General features: G+C 44.4%; 1 protein-coding gene, 1 non-coding gene and 1 pseudogene across 12 annotated transcripts in view; all 3 read left to right on the forward strand.

Moving 5' to 3' along the window:
• Phactr1 (phosphatase and actin regulator 1) overlaps nt 1-13,159 on the forward strand; it is a 497,389-nt gene that overhangs the window by 349,552 nt on the left and 134,678 nt on the right. The window lies entirely within an intron of this gene.
• LOC124098524 (large ribosomal subunit protein uL30-like) overlaps nt 1-13,159 on the forward strand; it is an 86,922-nt pseudogene that overhangs the window by 43,281 nt on the left and 30,482 nt on the right.
• LOC124098702 (U7 small nuclear RNA) lies at nt 12,806-12,869 on the forward strand. Its single transcript, XR_006853675.1, has one exon. It is a non-coding gene; the product is annotated as a U7 small nuclear RNA (small nuclear RNA).

A 13,159-nucleotide genomic window follows, 5' to 3' on the forward strand; every position in this document is an offset into this window, starting at 1 on the left:
GCATTTAATTGTTTTAGATTGTTCTTCTTTTATTCCTGCGATATCTTCTTACAGTAGTAGTATTTTTGTTCCTGGAATATGTATGACACCACCTCTGGACCTGCTGTCGTGTCCTGAGGAAACTTCCTTAGATACTTCCTGAATACCCGCCCCCCAGGAATTTCTGCATCCCACAACTTTATTTTTCTGTGATTTTTTTTTGTCTGAGTAAAAATCGATTTGTCTCCTTGAATATACAATTCCATGTTTAAAATGATTTTCACAAAAGTTTGAGGATATTATCATAGCACTGAGTGTTTTTGAGAAGTCAAATGAGTTCTGATTCTTATTCTTTCAGATACAACCTTTTATTTTTCAGAATATTTTATTTATTTTATATATTCTCTGTATCCCTGATGTTCTAGAATGTCCCATTTGTGTACCTGTAATATTGACTGTTCTTACCCCCTGGTTGACATTTGCAATCTAAAGGCTCTTGTCCTTCAGCTCTGGGTAACTTTCTTTCTTTTTAAATTTTACTCTCCTTTATTCTCCTGTTTTCCTTCTTTTGTCTTGTTCTTTTGTTTCTGGTTTCTGGAATACTTTCTCAAGCTTCTATTCCACCCTGTATATCCAGGACTTGTTCTACTTTGGTGATCTTTTTTTTTTTTTTTACTTTCAACGGTTCTTACTCTCTGTTCCTTTTTCATAGCATACTGTTTACCTTTACTTGAAAGTTGTGTGTGTGTGTGTGTGTGTGTGTGTTTCTACTAGAATCTTTTATTTTATTTTTGGTCACGGCATCCCTCTTTAACATAAACATTTTCGCTCAAATTCCAGGTGTCCTTTGTGATTTATATTTAAGAGCAAAGCCTTGAGACCTCTATCCCCAGCAGTATTTTGGACTGAATTCTCAGAAAGGCCCCCCCACTACAAATAAATTAATTTGATCTTGGATAAAGCATATTATAATGCATTGCTGATTTTTCAGGAGGTGATGAAATTTTTTAAGCTCCCTTCCCCGTAAAGCAGTTGCTGATTTATAAAAAAAAAAGGGGGGGGGGGGTAAAATGCCTTATGGGGACACCTGAGTTGGAGTTGTTTAACAAAAAGCAAAAGCTGAAGGGAGATCACCATGAAAGCAAATGCTGATCAAAGGCAGCAGCCAAAAGATAAACTGAAGCATTCCTGTAGAGTTTAAAAACATGCATCTAAACAGCTCCTGGGTAAGAGAATAGATTACGATGGAAATTTAAATATTCAGAGCAAAAAAGAACTAAAAGCTCCATGTCAAAACTGGTGGGAGACAGGGAAATTCACAGCCTTACATGTGTTCATATAGGAAAAGAACAAAGATTTAAACACTTAATTTCAGAAACTAAGCAAAAGAACCAAAGAATAAACCCAAAGAAAGTAGAAGAAAGATGATACCAAAGACAGGGGCTGAGACTAATAAAATAGAAAAGATACAATACAAAAGATCAACCAGTAGACTCCCTGGTGAACAAATCCAAAAAAAAAAAAAAAAAGGTGAAAAGACACATAAAATGTGTCATAAATGAAGATGACAGCATTTCAAAAGGCAGTAAGAGAGCAAGATAGGTAACTTTACCAGATAAAATTTAAAGTTTAGATGAAATAAGTCCTTAGAAAAACGTGACTAATCAAAATGGATTGAAGAAGAAATAGAACTCCAAATAAACCTGTAGGCACTAAATAAATTGAATAATAGATCAAATTGTCTTTCATCACAGTTTTTCCAGGCACTCGGAAAGAAACATTACCATTTTAGCCAGTCTGTGCCAGAGAAGGCAGGTGGGGGGGCACCTGACCTCACACCCCTGGACTTGGCTCCTCATTCATATTAACAAATTAAAGAAGAAAGTACACACTTCAGGAATCTCAGAAAAATCACATTACAAAATTCAGCACCTGTCCTTGAACTACAATAAAAACATTAGCAATAGAAAAGGAGTTTTCTCATCTTAATAAACAGTGCTGATACCAACAAAAACAAATAAGACCAAAAAAAAAAAAAAAGTGGACCAAGGCTCATTTTTACTGCTGAAATATTAAAAATTTTTTAAAAATCAGAAACAGGAATGCCCACTTTTCGGGCTTCTGTTTCTCCACTGCACCTGTGGCCCTGGCCATCAAAGCCCCTCAAGAGAAATCTGTTAACATTATGAGGATTGAAAGAAGCCAACTCATGATCTGCAGATCACATGACAGCTAAGGGGGAAAAGCCTAAGAAGTTCTGTGACTGGTTGTTAGAAATAATGGAAGTATAGAAAGGTGAGCTCTAAGTATCCAAAGCCAGGTTCCACGTGGATAAAAAGAAATAAAATCAGATCGATTTTTGGGAAAAAACAAAAAAAACAGCAGCAAGAAAATCCAAAAGGAACTGTAAATATGTGCAAAAGGTTTCTCTAACAGCCGTGCCCAGCACCAGTTTATGATCCTGTGAGTCCTGGATGCTGAGCTGACGGCTCCACTTTCTCTCTCTGCCCCTGCCAGGAGACCTCCCTCCTTGGTTGGCTCAAGAGCAGAAGAGACTAAGTTCTTTTTGTTCGTTTTCCCCAAAACTCCACATCCCTTGAGACCTCTGAGTTCACATCTCTATAGAGAGGGAGGCAGCCTTTGGTCTGAGCCACCCCAGAGCCCCTCCTAGTGACACATCCCCAGGGATAATGTGTGCTCTCTCCTGACTGCCCGGGAGCATCCAGTCAAAACTTGTCCCCACCAGGAATTGCTGTTCTGTTAGTAGACGGGAATATCAGGATACCAGACTATAAAGTAGCGAGCACACACCTGGATAGCAGGATGGCATTTGTCACCAGGTCAATTACATTTCAGAATCAGGAATCGACAGGGCCAGCATTAGAAACTAATTTTTCTACTCAGTTGTCTTCAACCCAGGGCATTTTATCCAGCACCCCCAACACACACACAGACACATACATACCTCCAGGGGACATTTGGTGATGTCTGTGAGTATTACTGGGGTCACATGTTGGGATGTGGGGGTTAAGGTGCTACTGGCATCCTTTGGGGTAGGCTAGAGATGCTGCTAAAAATCCTACACTACATGGGACCTCCCACCCTCACCACCTCCCCCAAAATGAATTATCTAACTCAAAATATCAGTAGTGCCAAGGCTGAGAAACCCTGCTCTAAAACAACAACTCACCCAACAAAACCATCGTCACAGTAACAGCAGTTGCCGGGGTTTGAGCCCATCTTATTGAGCATTTATTTACCACAGTGCTGATTTGCATACACATTCCCATAGCTACACAGCTACTCCTACAATTAAAAACAAAACAAACAAAAAAAACCTGTTCTTACACCTATTTTACATACAAGGAAACGGAGTCTTAGAGAGGTTTAAAAAATTGTGTAAGGTCACCTGGTGACTAAGGGGTATAAAGCTGGAATCCAAATTGATCTGACTCACACCAGGGCCAGAACTTTAACCCAAGCTAAACTGCCTCCCAGGTTAGGGACAAAGCCCTCATTTGGTAAAAGAGACAACTGGATGGGGGTTTTTTCTCCAATTTTTTATTTGTTCTTGTTAGTTACACATGACAGAATATCATACATACAGGGAGTACAACTTCACATTCTGTGGTTATACACGATATGGAGTTACACTGGTCCTGTATTTATATATGAACATAGGAAAGTTACGTCCGATTCATTCTACTGTCTTTCCCATTCCCATCCCCTCTCTCTTCCCTTTGTTCCCCTTTGTCTAATGCAATGAACTTCTATGAACTTCTATTCTTTCCTCCCACCCCACCCTCTATTGTGAGTTAGCATTCTAATATCAAAGAGAACATTCTACCTTTGCTTTGGGGGGACTGGTTTATTTCAGTTAGCACGATAGTCTCTAATTCCATCCATTTATGGGCAAATAGCATAATTTAATTCTTCTTTGTGGCTGAGTAATATTCTAATGTGTATCTACACCACATTTTCTTCATCCATTTGTCTGTTGAAGGGTACCTAGGCTGATTCCATAATTCAGCTATTGTGAATTGAGCTGCTATATATAAACATTGATGTGGCTGTGTCACTATAGTATGCTGATTTTAAGTACTTTGGGTATATGGATGGCTTCTTAATGAAAGTTGTTTTTTCTTTCCATCCTTATCAAGTGCTATCATGTCTTGAGACAGACTTAACCCCAAACTGCTTTTACACTACCAGAGAACCGTTAAGCTAAAGACTTGTGTATCTTTTATTTATTTTTCTTATTTATTTATTTTGAGAAACCGTAAAGCCACACAGCTGGTTAAGGTATGTGTCAATCAGTTTTCATTACCCTAACAAAATGCCTGAGGTAATTAACTTAAAAAGAGGAAAGTTTTGTCTTGGCTGTTGGTCTCAGTTCATGGCTGGTCCTATTGCTTTCAGGCGCGTGGTGAGGAGCAGGTCATGGCAGGGAATGTGTGGTGGAGCACAGCTGCTGGCCTCATGTTCAGGAAGCAAATGTGAGACAAGAAGGGGCTGGAGCCTCGTAATCATCTTTGGGGACACACCCCCAGTGACCTAAGTCTTCCCACTAGCCTCCACCTCTCAAAGCTCCCGCCACCTCTTGATAGCACCAAGCAGAGGTCCAAGCTTTTAGCACATGGGCCTTTGGAGGGGCATTTCACATCCAAACTGAGAGAAGTTTCCCAGGTAGAACCCAGAAAAGCCCCACCACCACCATGCTGCCCGCCGTCCTCCCCCTCCTCCTCCTCCTCCCCCTCCCCCTCCCCCTCCCTCTCCTCCTCCCTCTCCTCCTCCCCCTCCCTCTCCCTCTCCTCCTCCCCCTCCCTCTCCCTCTCCTCCCCCTTCTCCTCCTCCCCTTCCTCCTCCCTCTCCTCCTCCCCCTTCCTCTCCTCCTCTCCCTCCCTCTCCCCCTCCCTCCCCCTCCCCACCCTCATCTTTATCGCACTTGACTCTGCATCCTAGAGAAATCCTCTGAAGCCACACCTTCTCCCTTCCACACATGGTTGGTGTTGCCTGTAAGCAGAGCCTGAGACGTGGATTTGGAGGCAGGTGGTTTATTCAGAGTTCATCTCAGGAAACAGGTGTGATGCAAACTCAAGGAGGAAGAAAGGCCACCAGAAAGGTGTGTCCAGTTTGAGGTCACCTCTGTGGACAGCAGGGCTCCCGTCCCCATTGCTTTCCATCCACACGTTTCCAGGCTGCACTGGCCCTTGGGCTGAGTGTAGCGGACTTGGGGCAGGGAGCAGAAAGATGCAGGGGACCACCACTGGGAAGAGAGCTTGTGTCTTGCTCAGTGCAACTGCCCACCCCAGCTCCTGCTGCATTCAGAGTGAGGCCTAAGGGCGGAGAACCCCCACAGTTCCACCAAGCAGTGACTAGAGCAGATGCATGCTGGGTAAGCAACCCAGTGTGAATCTTCTACTTAGGATGTGCGGAGCAAGATGTGCTGGGGTGGCGTGGGGCTGCCCTGATGTGTCATCAGGTCACCGGCAAGGATGGTGTGCAGACAGACTTCATTCTTGACTCTCTAGTTCTCCACTTTTTTCTTCCAAAAGTAATTTTTTTTTCCATATAAGTTCTGGATAGGGGCTGGGGATTGAGCTCAGAGGCAGAATGCTCACCTAGCCTGTGTGAGACCCTGTGGCCAATCCTGGGCAGTGGGAAAAAACAAAAAAAAAAAGGTTCTGGACAAATCCAATCATCAAGAGGTAATCATTAACCCTGCACGTTGACAAGGCGAATGAGAAAGCGCTAACTGGTCTGAGACTGGGGGGACATGCATTTCACGTGCAGGCGCCAGGGTTACTAACCCATCATGCTTTTAAGGTACCAGCCGTGTTTGGAGAGGTAGCAGCAGGCTGCTTATGCCCTGAGATGGCCTAGAGAGAAAGGTGTTGCGTGTAACACCCTTTATTTGACACCTGTTCTACGTGTAAGTGTGACATGAGGCAGAGGAAGGCTGCTTGACTGAGCCCTTTGTTTTCTAAAAAAATAAATAAGCAAAAGTACAAGCCAACAGTTCTTGAGCACTCACCAGGCATTAAGCTACTTAAGGCCACCTTGAAAGAATATTAAAGTATGTGAGAAGACCGAGCTGTGTTTCTTTTTAGGCCAGACAGAGGAGACAGATGGGAAGGCCACAGGAGGGTCTTCTGGGTGGCTGCCAAGGCTTCATTTCCTGTCTCCAGGTGGTATCTGCACGTGTGCTCTTTCACATAAGCCATACATTCCTGTGTTTTTGTAAGAGCACAATGTTTTATAATATAAGGAATGTTAAAAGTTGATTAAGAACTTCTGAGGAGGGAATAATATAGGCTAAACTTCCCGAATCTGAGGTCCGATGTGTTCCAAAATTCAGAACTTTGTGAGTGCTGACAAGACACTACCTCTAGAAAGTTCCACACCTGACCTCAGGTGAGGAGCCCTGGTCAAAATGCAGGTGCACTGAAAATGTGGTATGAAACGACCTTCAGTCTATATAATTTGTACCTAAAGCATGAATGAATTTTGTGTGTTGATGAGTCCCAACTCCCTGACATCTCATTGTGTGTGTGCGCAGATGTTCCAAAATCCAAAAACTTCCCAAATCTGAAACACTTCTGTCCCCAAGCATTTCAGATAAAGAGTACCCAGTCTGTCATAGAAACTTTTAAGCCACCTGTTTGCATTATCTCACTTCATCACCTTGTGAAGTAGATGAACACATTATTATCCCTGTTGTCAGGTGAAGAAATTGATAACACACGCAGATCAAATTCCTAGATCATACTGCCGGTAGGTGGTAAGTGTTTCTGTGTAGGCATAGTATTACTTTTAAAGTGTCAGAACTGGTCCATGGATTTATTCAAAACCTGAGTGAGGTCTGCACTGGCTCAGACACTCACAGACTGACTTAGACCCACAGAGCCTTGAAGCCCAGACACTGCCAGAGGCAGAGTGCATTCTGGGAAGAAGATGGCCCGCCATGTTGTTTCAGAGCCGCTGACATATTACTGTAGAAACCTGCCCCTTACCCCACTCTCTTGGTTTTCCCTTTAAATGAAAAGTCACTGGTTATTTGTAGAAGCAAAGGTAAGTGACCCCTTGCAGACTGAACCCAGGCAGGATGCCATGTTTAAAGGGTTTGGGGTTTGGCTTCAATTGGTATCTTTCCATCCTGTGTTAGGTTTGGTTGTTGTGCTCTTCTTCAGGACTTACATCAGGTGTCTGTTCAGAATCTCAGAAAAGTACTAATAAAGGGCATGAAATATTAAATTAAAAATACATTCTCAGCTCTTCAAAGGCTAACATTCGAATCTTAGTCACCATCTGACATGCTTGAGTCAATCAGGCAGCTTTTTATTTGACACCTGTTCTGCGACTAGTTAATACATGTAAGTCTCACAAAAATGTAGACTTTGGTCAGCAAGATAGGATGTATGCAAATATGTGTGTATTTTAAATCCCACTGAGCTTGCCTTTTAAATGTGTCTAACGTGACTGGCAGTAACTCACCTTGTGATTTCGGCCCACACAGATCACATCCTCTTCTTATCTCTATTATGTTCACTAGCAATGGTAGCACTGTGTCTGTCCCCCTGACAACTGTACCCTCCTTTCTTAGCCACCTCTTTTTGTATGGTTTTTATTCACCCCTATCCTGCCTACCACAGAGTTCTGCACAAGGCAAGCTCTCACCAGATATTTCAAATAAATTAATGCCAACTGTTGCTTCTCCACCCAACTCTGGATGTCTATGATGAGAAGGATGATCTCACAAATTCCTGGAGAATGCAGAATGTCATCGGCTGCTCCTCTTTCAGCCAATACATAGTCCTCGGTGCTGGTTCTGGAAGCTAGATGAAGTTTTAAAATTCAGCCTTCAGTGGGTTTCTACCAGTGAATTAAAACTTCAGAGAAATCTCTGAAATGTTTTGGAACTGGAAAAGTGTACATGTGTGGTAGGTTCTCTGCCTCCTCCATTTTTACTCCCCAGGGAGGCCTTGGTGTCGCGGATGTGAGTTAAGAATGACACTTGCTCCCGGGTTGTGCTTGGACACCGTGGCGTCCCTTATAACCTCCAGAGAGTCCAGAACTGTCTTGGCTCAGGGAATCAAGGAAGGAAGAGGTCCCTTGCCCTGAAGATTAACCAGGTCCAGGTGGCTGATTAAATCCTTTCTCAGAAACTCCACGAGTTCATTGCTCTGATGCTCAGCCAGCCAGGATGGCATGGCGTGAAGGAAAGGGTCCCCTTGTGGCAGAGCTCTGGCCTCACACAACTGGGGCTATTCCTGCAATACCGAGCCTCAGTTGCTTCACCTGCAAAGTGGGAACTATTATACTTACAGTGGTAGGTGATGGTGAGGGTGTCCACGCATGAAAAGCACCTCACTCATGACCAGCCCTGAACAGATACTTCTTCTCCCCTAATCGGAAGATATTTCAGGAACCCCCTCCCTCCCTGGCTTCCTGGATTTCAGGCTTTCTCTTTGTCTCCTCTAACTTACAAGGAAAAGAGTCAGGTTTTTTTCTCCCACATATTTTATTGAATCATTATAAGTTGTGCTTAGGTAGGATTTGTCTATATATTTATACAGGCATTTGATATAACAATATAATTTGGCTGATATCACTCCCCTGCACATTCCCCCTCCTTCCTTTCATCCTACCCCCTCATCCCTTTCCTCTATTCTACTGATCTCCCTTTGATTTTCATGAGATCTTTGCCCCCCCTTCCTTTTTTAAATTTATTTTTATTTTTTAATATTTATTTTTTAGTTGTAGTTGCATGCAACACCTTTAATTTTATTCATTTATTTTTATGTGGTGCTGAGGATCGAACCCAGGGTCTTACACGTGCAAGGCGAGCGCTCTACCGCTGAGCTAGGACCCCAGTCCCCCCCACTTTCCTTTTTCCTCTCTGTCTTCCACATATGAGAAAACATGTAACTTTTTAAAAAACATCTTTTTCTCCCCAAGCCTATTTTTAATATGGCAAACATGATAAATTAGATCTTGTGGAAAGTAAGAAAATCTTAGCTTTCCGTGAAATACCCAGAGACTGGTATCGTGTAATGCATTTATGAAAATCTATTGAAATTAATTGAATCTCCTAACATTTGTTGGGAAACACCGTTGGACTTCAGAACTGACTTGAGATTCTTCTCTTACAAAGTACACCAGTTATATGATGAATTGGTCCCTTGTCATCACACGGGGAGGTGACCACACAGTGCTACACATATTGTCCCTGCTAATGCATGCTGTGGTTCCAATGTGGTCTGTCCCCCAGAGGTTCATGTGCTGGAAGGTTGATCCTCAGTGTTCCGGTGTTATGATGGTGGAAGCTTTAAATGATTAGGTCACTGGGAGAACCGCCCTCAGAAGGGATTGAGTTCCCAAGAGAGTGAGCTGTGCGGAGGGAGCTGACTCCTGACTCTCTGTCTTGCCACGTGACCTCCCTCATGCCTGCTCCCACCATGGGGATGCCATTCACCAGGGCTGAGCAGATGTCAGCGCCATCTTGAATTTCCCTCTTGGTCACCTTGCTTGTTAATGAAGACCCAAGAAGAAAGCAGTCTTAAATTGCTTTTCCCTATGCCAAAAATATGAAAATGCTTTTATAAACAGACTTTTTATATACTGTCTTTTTAAAGAAGCCAAGAGTACTTGGATTTATATTTAGCAATTGATACTTCAGTATTTGAACTGACTTAGAAATGACTCAGATGTTTATTTCCCACGTAACTTTCAGACTTCAAATTACATGAACAGTGCACCTATAAACAGTTGTCCCACATATAGCTTCTTATTTATTTTTAACTCTTCTTCCTAGACTACCCACGAGAACTGAGATATTAGCGTCATCATCATTTCAAGCTATTTATCAAAGAAAAACCCTTAACTTGCTGCACTTGAGCATAGACCTTGCATAATTTTAGTCTTGAGACAAAACATTGAGTAATATAAATTCACCAGTTTTTAAGAAGATAGTTGAATCCAAATCATGTTGCTGAGAAAATGGAACAAGTGAAGGTCACCTTGAAGATTTTCATTTGCAGTCTTCCAAAGGCTGCGACCAGAGCTTTCAGGCAAGGTGACTTACGTACGTAGCAGCGTGGTCAGACAGAGCGAAAACCTTTACCACATAAAACCTTTACCTTCCTTCCTTTTCTGAGTCTCAAATGAGTTTAGGAGATAACTCTTAGATGTTTGCATTCCGGCCAGGACTGGCTGAAATAACAAACCTCCAAGGGACCTTGAATAACAAAATTATCTTAACATAAGCAAAAGGCCAAGTGATTTAAAGTAGAGAGATAGGAAGAGAGGGAGAGGCCCTTGCATGTTAACTCCGTAAGAACTATCTTAAAGGTCTTTACGAGAAAAATTTCAAGTTTACCGTGCCAAAATATTTTCAACAAAATATCAAATTAGGCGTGCAGAACCATGAGTGAACTCATCAGGACAAAAAAGAAAAATCTCTAAATAAAATACGGAATAGAGCAGGGGATGTGGCTCAGTGGTGGAGCGCCCCTGAGTTCAATCCCTGGTACCCCATCCCAACTCCCCCAAAAAAGTACAGGGGGAAAATACCTAAAAGAGTGAAGAATCTGCAAGAATCCGCGCCAAAGCTGTCTAGGAATTCCAGGATACGTCTTGTCATCACTGGAGAAGAGTCAGAAGCCTGCCGTTGATGGAGGAGAGGAGCTCTCCTCGGGAGAGATTGCCTGTTCCCCACCGCAAGTTCCTAAGGCCTGGGAAGCAATGTCTAGTCAAAATGCAAATCCCCTGATTGATTACTCAAGTAAGGATTTCAAATTTGGTCTGTGGTTAGAGAATTTCAAAGCGTTGAAACCACGAAATGACACATCTGGGTGTCCTGGAATAAAAACAGCACACACTTCCCCTGGAGTTCCTTGACCTTCCTGCACATCTGCAGGATGGACTGTCTTCCCGTCTCCCAAACCTTAAATTGCCAGCAGCCCAGATGGATTTCTCTGAATCTCCCAGATCTCCCCTGGCTTTCTGTAGCCAGGCATCCCTGACCAGCCTCCCCTTCAGGACGTAGGTTTCTTTCCATCTCCTGACCTCTGCCCTGTGGCATCCTGGACGGAGGTTGCTTTCAACCTCTCAGCCCGGGCAGCAGAGGTGTGACCTCCCCCCACCGTGTTAGCTGCTCTAGGAGCGGACTCCAGGCCCTGCACTTGCCCAGGACAGCAGCAGTGCAGGGCCCGTGAGTCAGACCCCAAGATGGGGCTTTATCTGCCCCACGGTAAGGGGTCACTTCCCCTGATCTGCTCAGGACCCACTCTGGCAACGTGGAGAGCCCTCCTGGGACTGGCTGCCGCCGCTCACCACTCCTGTGGGGAGTGAGTAGCACAAGCTCAGGAATTTCCGAGGGCAAAATTCCATCTGAGTCATTTGTTTTGTAACTGAATTTTGTCATGAATTCGCCACTTGGTGAGCACAAAGCCAATAAATGCAACCAAGAGGAAAGGAGTGGAGAGAGGCTTGTTCTTTGCAGCAAATTAGGCCAGCGCTGGGCCAACGGACACACAGGCTGTCCCCAGACGAAGCAAGGCAGGAGCTTTTACTGGGGAAAGTCCTGCCTATTCATGTGGGAGAAGACGGATCACATGGAGAACAGGCTCAGCTCGAGGCCACGTATCACATGTCCAAAACCAAAAACGACAGATGAGAGAGTCTCTGGGAGAAGAATTCACTACTATAATGAGCTACGTTTACTCTTAGTCACCAAAAAGAATGAGTCAGAGTGTCAGGCTATTCGGGCTGGCTCCTTGTCATTTTCTCTGAAGGCATTATCTAAAACAAACGAACAAACAAACAAAACATTGAGGGCATACTGTGAGTCACTGAACAGGGCAGGAGCTTGCCCCTGAAAGCATCTGCTGTGACTGTCACCTCTGCCAGGACCTCAGGTGATAAAGAGCAAGCCTCACTCCCTAAGGAACCTAGTCTGGGTTTGTCGGGCAGGTGAACAGCCGGGAGCCAGGGCTTGGGAGATCTGGAGAGGGAGGTTTTCTAGCTCAGGATGGGTGTTTTCCAGGCCACAGAAACCAGCAAAGAAGCCCAGGGCACCAGAGGAAGCAGCTAGAATGTCCCAGTGATTAGGGGCGGAGGTTCCTGGAGGAGGTCTGGCACGGGGCACAGACTGCAGAGCCAGATTGCCCGGGTTCTGTCACTGAAGAGCTTGGTGACCTTGGGAAACTTGCTTCACCACTTCCTGCTTCCTTTTCCTCACCTGTCCCAGGGGAACAGGAGCCCCGGGATGGAACAAAACGCTCAGAAATCCATAGTATGGGGTTTTGCAAAAGGAGATATTTTGTTGCATAGACAGCTGGCTAAAATGGAGCCCCGCTCCGCCCCCTGGTCAGTTGGTAGTGCCATTGTTTCTAGGAAGGGGAAGGGGGAGGGGGAAATTTCCTGTTGGTTGGATGGCTGGGGGACGCACAGATGCCAGTGGTCACCTTGGTTCTTCACAGGTGGCGTGTTTCTTTTGGGGGCCGTCGTCATGTAACGCTGGGGCCACTGATAGGACAAGCTGGCTTTTGTTGCAAGTGTCCATCCTTAAAAAGCTGGTTCCTGACCCTCCTGGAGTGGATTCTGGAAGCTTTTCCCTGAGAAACCGCTCAAGCACTTTGTTGTTTAAGGAGTGTGTCCAGACCTTAGCTGGTGTCAGAACCTCCTTCCCAGGTTCCCTGTGTAGTAGACTCACTATTCCCGTACAGCACATGTCTGACTCTATTAGGATCATTTGTGTCTCAGTTCATTTTCAGTTGCTGTAACAAAATACCTGATACTCAATAATTTATAAAGAATAGAGGTTTACTGTTGCAGCACTTTCAGAATTTGTCCAGCAAGCTTTCTGAGCTTTTGTCAGAAGCACTCCCTACCCTGACCCCAAAGAAAAATAGGGGTTTATTTAGCTCTTGGCTTAGAGGCTGGGAAGTCTGAGAACGTGGTATCCACATCTGCTGGGCATCTGGGGAGGGCCTTTAAGCCGTGTCCTAACATAGCAGAAAGCATCACATGGTGAGACGGACCGAGCTCCTAGCCCAGGCCTCTCTGCCTTTTCCAGTGAAGCCAATAATACCATCACGGGGCCTCACCCTAACCACCTCCCAAAGGGCCCCCACCTCACACCATCGACATATGAAATTGGGGTACATTTCCGGCGTGT

This window comes from Marmota monax, unplaced genomic scaffold (assembly GCF_021218885.2).
Source record: "Marmota monax isolate L192 unplaced genomic scaffold, Marmota_monax_Labrador192_F-V1.1 WCK01_AAM20220418_F8-fsc00029, whole genome shotgun sequence".
Classification (NCBI taxonomy): Eukaryota; Metazoa; Chordata; class Mammalia; order Rodentia; family Sciuridae; genus Marmota; species Marmota monax.